This window comes from Manis javanica, chromosome 9 (genome assembly GCF_040802235.1).
Source record: "Manis javanica isolate MJ-LG chromosome 9, MJ_LKY, whole genome shotgun sequence".
NCBI classification, from domain to species: domain Eukaryota; kingdom Metazoa; phylum Chordata; class Mammalia; order Pholidota; family Manidae; genus Manis; species Manis javanica.
The window spans coordinates 20,824,280-20,837,170 of record NC_133164.1 but is presented as its reverse complement, the minus strand read 5'-3'; positions in this window follow the sequence as shown (position 1 = coordinate 20,837,170).

Below are 12,891 nucleotides of genomic sequence, written 5' to 3'. Positions count from 1 at the left end.
TCAACATGCTAATGGAAATAAGGAAAGATATCCAAGAACTCAGGAATGAATTCAGGTTGGAGATCCAATTGCTGAAGACCATGATGGAGGGTATTAAAAGCAGGTTGGATATGGTGGAGGAGAAGATAAATGAAATACAAATCAGAGAAGAGGAATACAAAGAAGCTGAGGCACAGAGAGAAAAAAGGATCTCTAAGAATGAAAGAATATTGAGAGAACTGTGTACCAATCCAAACAGAACAATATTTGCATTACAGGGATACCAGAAGAAGAAGAGAGAGAGGAAGGGATAGAAAGTGTCTTTGAGGAGGTAGTTGCTGAAAACTTCCCTAGTCTGGGGAAGGAGATACTCTCTCAGGCCATGGAGATCCACAGATCTTCCAACATAAGGGACCCAAGGAAGACTACACCAAGACATATAGTAATGAAATTGGCAAAGATCAAGGATAAGGACAGACTATCAAAAGCAGCCAGAGAGAGAAATAAGATCACATACAAAGGGAAGCCCACCAGGCTAACATCAGACTTCTCAGCCGAAACCTTAGAGGCCAGAAGGGAGTGGCATGATGTATTCAATGCAATGAAACAGAAGGGCCTGGCACCAAGATTACTTTATCCAGCAAGATTATCATTTAAATTTGAAGGAGGGATTAAACAATTTCCAGATAAGCAAAAGCTGAGAGAATTTCCCTCCCACAAATCATCTCTACAGTCTATTTTGGAGGAACTGCTATAGATAGAAGTGTTCCTACGGTTTAATAGCTGTCACCAGAGGAAATAAAACCACAGTAAAGAGAGTAGAACAGCTGATTACTAAGCAAATGCAAAATTATAATAACAATGCAAAATTATAATAACTATCCCCAAAATCAATCAAGGGATAGACAAAGAATACAGAATAGGATATCTAATATATAAAGAATGGAGGAGGAAGGAAAAGGAGGAGAAAAAAAAAGAACCTTTAGATTGTGTTTGTAACAGCATCTTTAGTGAGTTAAGTTAGACTCGTAGATAGTAAGGAAATTAACCTTGAAAATTTGGTAACGAATCTAAAGCCTGCAATGGCAATAAGTACATACCTATCAATAATCACCCTAAATGTAAATGGACTGAATGCACCAATCAAAAGACACAGAGTCACTGAATGGATAAAAAAACAAGACCTATCTATATGCTGCCTGCAAGAGACTCACTTTAAACCCAAAGACATACACAGACTAAAAGTGAAGGGATGGAAAAAGATATTTCATGCAACTAACAGAGAGAAAAAAGCAGGAGTTGCAGTACTTGTATCAGACAAAATAGACTTCAAAACAAAGAAAGTAACAAGAGACAAAGAAAGACATTACACAATGATAAAGGGGTCAATCCAACAAGAAGATATAACCATTATAAATATCTATGCTTCCAACACAGGAGCACCCACATATGTGAAACAAATACTAAAAACACTAAAAGGGGAAATAGAATGCAATGCATTCATTCTAGGAGACTTCAACAGTCCACTCACTCTGAAGGACAGATCAACCAGACAGAATATCAGTAAGGAGACAGAGGCACTGAACAACACAATAGAAAAGAATGGTGCTAACAGACATCTACAGAACTCTACACCCAAAAGCAACAGAATACACATTCTTCTCAAGTGCACATGGAACATTTTCAAGAACAGATCTTACACTAGGCCACAAAAAATGCCTCAGTAAATTAAAAAATATTGAAATTGTACCAACCATTTTCTCAGATCACAAAGCTATGAAACTAGAATAAATTACACAAGGAAAATGAAAAATCCCACAAACACATGGAGGCTTCACAACATGCTCCTAAATAACCAATGGATCAATGACCAAATAAAAATAGAGATCAGGCAATATATGGAGACAAATGACAACAATAATTCAACACTGCAAAATCTGTGGGAAGCATCCAAGGCTGTGCTAAGAGGACACTATATTGCAATACAGGCTTACCTCAAGAAAGAAGAACAATCCCATACAAGCAGTCTAAATGCACAATTAATGAAACTAGAAAAAGAAAAACAAATGAGACCCAAAGTCAGTAGAAGGCAGGACATAATAAAGATTAGAGCAAAAATAAATAAAATTGAGAAGAATAAAACAATAGAAAGAATCAATAAAAGCAAGAGCTGGTTCTTCAAGAAAATAAACAAAATAGATAAACCCCTAGCCATACTTATCAAGAAAAAAAGATAGTCTACACACATAAACAGAATCAGAAATGAAAAAGGAAAAACCACTATGGACACCACAGAAATACAAAGAATTATTAGAGAATACTATGATAAATTATATGCTAACAAACTGGATAACCTAGAAGAAATGGACAACTTTCTACAAAAATACAATCTTCCAAGGCTGACCAAGGAATAAACAGAAAATCTGAACAGACCAATTATCAGCAACAAAATTGAACTGGTATTCAAAAACCTACCTAAGAACAAAACACTTGAACCAGATGGCTTCACCACTGAATTTTATCAAACATTTAGTGAAGAGCTAATACCCATTCTCCATAAGTTTTCCAAAAAATAGAAGAGGAGGATATACTTTCAAACTCATTCTATGAGGCCAGCATCACTTAATACCAAAACCAGGCAAAGAAAACACAAAAAAAGAAAATTACCAGCCAATATTCCTGATGAACATAGATGCAAAAATATTCAACAAAATATTAGCAAACAAATTAAAAAATACATCAAAAAGATCATCCATCATAATCAAGTTGGATTTATTCCAGGGATGCAAGGATGGTACAACATTGAAAAATCCATCAACATCATCCACCACACCAACAAAAAGAAGGACAAAAACCACATAATCATCTCCATAGATGCTGAAAAAGCATTTTACAAAATTCAACATCCATTCATGATAAAAACTCTTAACAGAATGGGTATAGAGGGAAAGTACCTCAACATAATAAAGGCCATATATGACAAACCCACAGCCAAAATTATACTTAACAGCGAGAAGCTGAAAGCTTTTCCTTTAAGATCAGAAACAAGACAAGGATGCCCACTCTCCCCACTTCTATTCAACATAGTACTGGAGGTCCTAGCCACAGCGATGAGACCACACGAAGAAATAAAAGGCATCCAGATTGGCAAGGAAGAAGTTAAACTGTCCCTCTTTGCAGATGACATGATATTGTACATAAAAAATCCCTAAAGACTTGACTCCAAAACTACTAGATCTAATATCTGAATTCAGCCAAGTTGTAGGATACAAAATTAATACACAGAAATCTGTGGTATTCTTATACACTAACAATGAATAGCAGAGAGAGAAATCAGGAAAACAATTCCATTCTCAATTGCATCAAAAAGAATAAAATACCTAGGAATAAACCTAACCAAGGAAGTGAAAGAACTATACTCTGAAAACTACAAGACACTCATGAGAGAAATTAAAGAAGATACCAATAAATGGAAACACAACCCGTGCTCATGGATAGGAAGAATTAATATTGTCAAAATGGCCATCCTGACTAAAGCAATCTATAGATTCAATGCAATTCCTATCAAAATACCAACAGCATTCTTCAACAAACTAGAGAAAATCGTCCTAAAATTCATATGGAACCACAAAAGACCTCGAATAGCCAAAGCAATCCTGAGAAGGAAGGATAAAGCAGGGGGAATTATGCTCCCCAACTTCAAGGTCTACTACAAAGCCACAGTAGTCAAGACAATTTGGTACTGGCACAAGAAGAGACCCATAGACCAATGGAACAGACTAGAGAGCCCTGATATAAACCCAACCATATATGGTCAATTAATATATGATAAAGGAGCCATGGACATAAAATGGGGAAATGACAACCTCTTCAACAAATGGTGTTGGCAAAACTGGACAGCTACATGCAAGAGAATGAAACTGGATTATTGTTTAACCCCATACACAAAAGTAAACTCAAAATGGATTAAAGACTTGAATGTAGTTATGAAACCATAAAACTCTTAGAAGACAATATAGGCAAACATCTCTTGAATATAAGCATGAGCAACTTCTTCCTGAACCCATCTCCTCAAGAAAGGGAAACAAAAGCAAAAATGAACTCATGGGACTACATCAAACTAAAAAGTTTTGTATGGCAAAAGACATCATCAACAAATCAAAAAGGCATCCTACAGTATGGGAGAATATATTTGTAAATGACATATCCACAAGGGGTTAACATCCAAAATATATAAAGAACTTACACACCTCAGCACCCAAAAAGCAAATAACCCGATTAACAAATGGGCAGAGGATATGAAGAAATGGTTTTCCAAAGAAGAAATTCAGATGGCCAACAGACACATGAAAAGATGCTCTACATCACTAATCATCAGGGAAATGTAGCAATGAGATATCACCTCATGCTAGTAAGGATGCCAGCATCAAAAAGACTAAGAACAACAATGTTGGTGAGGATGCGGAGAAAGGGGAACCCTTCTACACTGCTGGTGGGAATGTAAGCTAGTTCAACCATTGTGGAAAGCAATATGGAGGTTCTTCAAAAAGCTAAAAATAGAAATAGCATTTGACTCTGGAATCCCACTCCTTGGAATATACCCAAAGAATACATCTTCTCAGATTCAAAAATACATATGCACCCCTATGTTTATCGCAGCATTATTTACAATAGCCAAGAAATGGAAGCAACCTAAGTGTTCATCTGTAGATAGATGGATAAAGAAGATGTGGTACATATATACAATGGAATACTATTCAGCCATAAGAAAGAAACAAATCCTACCATTTGCAACAACATGGATGGAGCTGGAGGACATTAAGCTCAGTGAAACAAGCCAGGCAGAGAAAGACAAATGCCAAATAATTTCCCTCATTTGTGGAGTATAACAATGAGGCAAAACTGAAGGAACAAAATGGCAGCAGACTCAGAGACTCCAAGAATAAACTACTGGTTTCCAAAGGGGAGGGGTGTGGGAGTGCGGGTGGGGAGGGAGGGAGGGAGCAGGGTGAGGGGGTGGTATTATGTTTAGGACACATGCTGTGGGGGATCACAGGAGAACAGTGTATCACAGAGAAGGCACATAGTGGATCTCTGGCAACTTGCTGCACTGATGGACAGTGACTGCATTGGGGTATGGGTGGGGACTTGATAATATGGGTAAATGTAGTAACTACATTATTTTTTCATGTGAAACCTTCATAAGAATGTATATCAATCATACTTTAATAAAAAAATTAAAAAGAATAAGTGAGATTATACATGCCCAAAGGACCTACTACTTTACCTACTGCTTTTAAGGATTTAAAGGTGATAGTTCTTGTCCTTTGCTGCACATCAGTATTCATTTATGGTTTCTAAAAATGGAAATTGGGCTAAATAGATTAATATAATTTGCAATATTTTTCCATGAATGTAGAAAGGAATGCTGTGTGTGATCTTTGACAATTCTACTGCCTGGCCCCAGTAATGAAAATCTCCCTGAACTACTCTGTAGTAGATGGCTAACCTTGAAATGCCCTTCTGATACCAAAAGTGAGAAGGCAGAAGCAAATACACATTATGTCAGAACTCACAACTGAAATAATTTTAATAGGTCTTTTTTCTGTAGGACAGGATGAGTCTGTACATCATCACACACAAAGGGTGCCCCGCATGCTGATTTTCTGAGAAATGTCATAATTGACATCAGTCTTCAATACTTTTATTATCTAGCTATATGTAAAAGCAAGCAAAAGCTTCATTTGTCAAAAATCATTTAAGTGGAGTACATGTGTATTTTAAAGGGAAAGGAAGAAATTTGGAGCATGTAAAACATTAATTAGGCAAGTTTGTTAGTCCAAAATTTGTGATTTGTGTCTCTTCAGCAAACAGGAAATGTTTCCAAGCAACATATTTTTCTTATTCATGAAATGCTTTCTTACAATTCATCTCTTTGTGCAACACTTTTTATCATCTTGTGTTCCTCCACTGAGGAAGGCTGCCCAACACTATCATTTCAAAAAAATGAGATAACCAAGATATTTATTTCTTACAAGGGCTGAAGAACTTCTAGGAAAGCTTCTGATAAAGCTGTTTCTGTTCCCTGTGCCTGAAGTTATTGTCCTGTGAGTGGGTATGGAGTGTATTCTCTCTAAGCACTTATGTCTTTACTAAAATATGCTAGGTATTAGTCAGCTGTTCCCCAAGCTTACTTTTCTTCCTTTCACAGAACTAGACCAATTCTAACCTACACTGAAGTTGCAAGTGGCCATATGAATGTTTCTGCCAACAGAATATATGCACAAAATATTGAAGTTAAAAATTATAGCTTTAGAAAAAGTTTGAATGCCTATATTTATAGAAAGAAAAGTTGAAAGATGGGTTCAGAATAGGAGGAAGAACATTCTATTTGGATAAATAAACAACAGGAAGAACATTTTATTTGGGACAGGAATAGAGTGTGAGTGAGTGAGAAATGTTTTTTGCTTTATTCTTTTTTAAGAAATCATACTTAGAAATGGTTTTTATGGTGTGAATACTTTCTTATATTAAGGACTAATCTCTAATATAAATGAGTTACAAATAGGAATAGCATCATTTTTTACAAACTGCAAAAACACAGTAAGACCAACAATAATTTAATATTAAGGTTGAAGGATATATGGAAAATTAAATACAGGAAAATTCAAAAAAGTACCTCATTGCTGAGTCAATGAATATGTATTATGATGAGGCAAACCAAGACTAACCCCATGGCATATGATCAATGATTAGAATTGTTATTTGGATTGTAAAGACAAAGAAAAATATACAAGACTATTGAAATATAAGATAGATGTGTGGATCTGACCAACAATAATAACTGAAATGGAGAGGGGAAAATCTATTTGAAACTATCAAGTAAGCTGAGTCAAGCCAAAGTTTAGTAATTATATGTTCAGATGATGAACATGGAAAAGTGAACATTGTTTCTCAGATTTTGCAAATGACATGACAGTCAGTGCTGAGAATCTAAAAGAACTGACAAAAGAAAAAAGAAAAAAGGAAGAGATAAGCTATTATATAAGGAATGCAGGATACATAGTTATAATACAAAGTTAATCACTTTTCTGTGTATTAACAATGAACAAGTGAAATTTGAATTGAAAAGACAGTATCATTTAAAATAGCACTCAAGAAAATGACATAGGTATAAATTCAACAAAATATGTACATGATTTATATGAGTAAACAAAATTGTTGAAGAAACCAATGATGGATTTGTAAATAATAGTGAGTATTCCATATAAATAATAAGTAAATAAATAAATGGAGAGCTTTCCATATTTATGGATAGGAAGACTCAATATTGTTAAGATGTCAGTTCTTCCCAAATAATCTGTAGATTTAATATAATCTCAATCAAAATACTAGCAAGTCATTTTTGTGGACATAGACAAACTGATTCTAAAGATTATTTTAAGAAGCAAAACATACAGAATATTGAAGGAGAAGAACAAAGCTGGAGGACACACGCTCTCTGACTACAAGACTTATTACGAATCTAAGTAATCAACCCAGTGTAGGGCTGGAAAAGAATAGAAACATAGATAAATGAAACAGAATAAAAAGCCCAGCAATAGACACACATAAATATTTAGACAACCAATAATTGATGAAGAAGCAAAAATAACACAATGACAGATAATACAAAGATAAATGAAAATACAAGTGGTCTCAGAACCAACCGGACATCCACATTCAAGAATATTAATCTAGACCTTGATCTTGTACCTCTCAAAAAAAATCAACTCAAAATGTAAGACAGACCCAAATTTGAGATGCAAAATTACAAAACTCCTAGTAGAAAATGTAGAATATAATCTAGATGTCCTTGAGTTTGGTGATGACTTTTCAGGTGCATTAAAGGCATGAAAATAAAAATTGGTTAAGTTGGACTTCATTAAAATGAGACATTTCTGATCTGAGAAAGACAATGTTAAGAGACTGAAAAGTCACACCATAGATCAGGAGGAAATATTTGCAGAAGACATATCTGATAAAGCACTCTTGTCCAAAATATAAATCACTTAATATTCAATAATAAGAAAATAAACTGATTAAAATGTGGGCAGAAGATCTTAACAGACACCTCATCTAAAACAAATAGGTGTCAGATAAGCCCATGAAAAGATGTTCCACATCATATGACATCAGAGAAAAGCAAGTTACAACAACGAGATAGCACTAGACCCCTATTTAAATAACCAAAATCCAGATCACTATCCACGCCAAATGCTATTGAGGATATGGAACAACAGTAACTCTCATTCAATCCTGGGAATGCAAAAAAAAAAACAAAAAAAAAAAAACACAGCCACTTGGAATACAGTTTAACAGTTCCTCACAAAACTAAAATAACCTTACTATATGATCTTGTGATTGCACTTGGGTATATACAAGAGTTACAGACTTAGGTCCACACAAAAATCTGCACATAGAAGGTTATAATGGTTTATCCATAAGTGCCAAAATTTGGAAGCAACCAAGATGTTCTTCAGTGAGCAAACAGATAACATATGATTACAACTATAGAACATGTGGAAAAGGCAAGACTATGTAGACAGTAAAATGATTAGAGGTTCCCAGGAGTTAGAGAAGAGGGAGGAATCCATAGGTGAAACACGGAGGATTTCTAGGGCAACGAAAGTATTTTGTATAATACGTAATGATGGAAATGCTCTTAAACATTTTTCAAAACCAACAGTGTGCACAAGAGTGAACTCTACATAAATTATGGAATTTGGGTGATACTGATGTGTCAATATAGGTTCACTGATTGTAATAGATGCTTTATTCTGGTGGGGCAGTAGGGGGTGTTAATTATTGAGGAATCTTTGCATGTGTGGGGGCAGAGAGTACATAGGAAACCTCTGGCTTTCTGCTCAGTTTTGCTGTGATCCTATAACTGCTTAAAAAAATAATGTCAATAAAAATACTCAAGAAAAAAAGAGTGTTTTGATACCACTACAGCTGGTGACATGTTAGTGAAATTCTCATGGAGAGCTTCTCTTCACACATAAGAGGGAAAACTTCACCAGATAAAGTGTGGTTCTTTCCTATTTTCAAGGTGGAACACTGTCAGATGGCTGCTACCAGCTTGAACATTTTATGAAAGTGATGTAAGATGCTTGAGTAAAATTTCAAGACACATTTTCAGACTACCTGACCAATGAGGCAGCTGCCTAGCTCCAAAATTACTGTAATATTTAAGCAGTTAATAGTATTTTCTTTTATTTTCTGTCATATTTGTTTTGTTTTAGAAGATGTCTCGACCACAGAAGAGAAGAAATGGCCATCAAATGACCTGAGAGTAAGTGGTGATATAGAAATTTCCATAAAACCAGAAAAAAAATTATAAAATAGAAAATGTATTTTATGGTGGCAAATAAAATTGCATACAAGTTATTTTTGTTGGTGCCACTTAATACATAGGAATATTATTACAAATAATAAGCATTGTTCACAGCAAAACTAACTAAATCATGCATCATCATTATTAAGTTGCCTTACATTATACTGGATTTTTCTTTCCTAATTTCCACAATTTAGAATGACTTTCAAGTTGCATAAAAGCCAACTGTCTTCCAATTTGCATTAAAAATAGTTTACCAAAAGAAAAAAATGGGAAACATTAAAATTATGCTTTAATAAATATGTTTGTGTCAAAAGATAGAGTAAGGAAAGTAAAACTTCAGAGCCCTTCAAAATTATTACAGAAAATATGTTAAAATCCCATATACCAGCCTAGCTATCTGATAAAAGCATAAGAAGCATCACTACAACAACATTAATGGAAAAATATAAATATAAAAAGGCAAAAAGAAATGCCAGTGAATAACACATTTGGAAGTTTATGAAGTTCTCATATCTATAAATTTTTACTGTTGCACTAATGAAATGTAATGGACACATGCATCATCGCAACACTATGCCAACTTTTAGAGAATAGGCTAAAGCATATCCACGCACATGAGCACTTGAAAAATATCAATAATAATTACCCCTCCTCCAATTTTTTCATCAAGTCATGTAAAGGAAAATATTTAAGGCTTTAATATATCATGCAAACATGACCTGATTATCAACTGTATATGTAATTATATAAACATATATAACATTTCAAGAACGTGTATAAAGGGATGGGAACTTTAATCTTCTTTCTGCACAAGTGGTCCAACTCTGACTACCTCTTGGTAGTGTTAAATCCCCAGTAAGAGAGATATTTAGTTAATCAAATACCAGTGATCGGGCCACAGTGAGTACTAGGCACGTCTTATTTTGCCTTAACAGAAGTGGAAAGTGGCTAGTGAGAATGGTCTGAACCCAACTTATACTGGAAACTTGTGTCTTTTTTTCCTAATCCTACTTTGTTCTCCCTACTTCCCAACTAACCTGGAAAAACAAAAAACCTATTATATTGGCTCATATTCACTCATTTGTGAAGGTCTTTGTTGCTTTGCTTATTTTCTTTCTCTGATCAGAAGATAAACCTTTATGGTTGAGTTTTAGTACAAATAAAGAAATAAATCTACTTGCATAAAGCAATGTTATAGTCTGCTGTTTTAGTAATAAGAAGGAATACTTCTACAGAGTTAAATGTTAAGTGAAGGGCACACCACCTTTTTTGGATGCTTTATTAAAACCTTACCCTAATCAACCAAAGCACAGCAATCAACCACCTTGCAGAATTATCGATGCTTTCTGCTTCCTAACCTGGCATATGTGGAATGTATAAAAGGAATATCAATTTAAAGAAAAAAAAATGAGTAAACAAAGGGTAAAATCCCATCTAGAAACTCAAACAAAAATTTAAATAAAATTAGTTCTGTGAGTGAGCTTAAACATTCAAGCTGACTTAGTCTTAGTCATTTTAGATTATTGGTCAATAATAAATCTATGGGGTAAAGTAAGATTTCTTTTTTTAATTTACATTTTTATTTGAAATACAGTTGACATACAGTATCATATTAGTTTCAGGTGTACAATATAGTGATTAAACAATTATACATATTAGGAAATGCTCACCAAAATAAGTGTAGTTACCATGTGTCACTATACAAAATTTTACTTTCCATCTCATGAATTATTTATTTTATAATTGTAAATTAGTACCTCTCAATCTCCTTTACCTGGTTTTACCTATTCTCCCATGTCCCTCCCCTCTAGCAACTGCCAGTTTGTTCTCTGTTCTGATGAGTATGTTTATGTCTTTTTGTTTATTTGTTTTGTGTTTTAGATTCCAGATAGAAATAAAATCGTACAGTATTTACCTTTTTTGGCCTGATTGATTACACTGAGTGTAATATTCTCTAGGTCCATACCTATTGCTGCAATGGTAAGATTTCATTCTTTTTCATAGCTGAGTAATATTCCATTGTCTATATATACCACTTAGTCTTTATCCATTCATCCATTGATGGTCAATTAGATTATTATCGTATCTTGGCAGTTGTAAATAGATCATTTCTATATCTTGGCTGTTATAAATAATGCTGAAATAAACACAGGGTGCATATACTTTTTGAATTAGTGTTTTCATTTTCCTCAAGTAAATACCCAGAAGTGGAATTACTGGTTCATATGGCATTTCCATGTTTAATTTTTTGAGGAAACTCCAAACTGTTTTCCACATAGTAGCTGCACTAATTTACATCCCCTGATCAAGACTGCACAAGGATTGCCTTTTCTCCACATCCTTGCCAACAGTTATTTTTCTTTCCGATACTAGCCATTCTAATGGATGTGAGGTGATAATTTCATTGTTGTTTTGATTTGCATTTGATGATTAGTGATGTGGAGCATCTTTTCATGTGTCTGTTGGCCCTCTATATGTCTTTGGAAAAAAATGTCTAATCAGCTTTTCTGCAAAATGATTTCTTTCTTGGGGGTGTTGAGTTGCATGAATTCTTTATCTATTTGGATATTAACCCATTTACAGATATATCATTTGAAAATATCTTCTCCGATTCAGTAGGTTGCCTTTTTGTTTTACTTATGGTTTCCTTTTTTATAGTGTGGAAGTCATGAATTTCTCAGAAAAGCTATTTATCTTTATAACTTACATAATTACAAATCATGAATTCATTTATTGGCTCTAACAAGTTTTTGGTGGAAGCTTTAGTGTTTTCTGCATACAGTATCATGTCACCTGCAAATAGTGACAGTTTCACCTCTTCCTTAATAATTTGAATGCTTTTTTTTTTATCTTTGTGGTAGGACTTCCAACACTATATTGAACAGTAGTTCATGTTCCATGTTCTATAAGTAATTTAAGGAGACTTTGAGATGAATATTTAAAGCTGCATCATCAAAATACAGAGCAGTGGACAATGATCACACAACTAATCTTGGCTTTTGCTGTTAAATGTTTAAGCATCTCAATCAATGTTAAGCTTGCTGCAAGCAAAGGACAAAATGAAAATATATAGAGTGCACGCATCTCATTTTCTAAAAAATATAACATTATTTTGTCAAGACATAAGACTGTACAACTGAGAAATATGTGTGTGTGTGTGTGTGTGCATTTCACACATTACAAAAAAAATAAATACAATGGACTGAGATTTCAAAAAGAATACCATAGAATATGCAGAAACACTCTTTTTGAGAAAAAGGCAAAGGCATGTTATGAAAATAGATAGTCATCACTCCTTAGGTATTTGTACTGACATTTGTGAATATTCAGTTGTAGGAAAAAAAGGTAGTAATGGTAAAATAAATTTGGATTAATATTTTGCAGCATGACTATGTCTAGAGTTATTTATAAGATTTGATTTTAAACTCTACATGTTTGTTTTATGATGACAGCATTAAATGTGGCAGCAGAATACTTGAGCCTACTTTTCATTCCACTTGAACATTGATCTGTGAAAAAGCCATAGCAGCAAT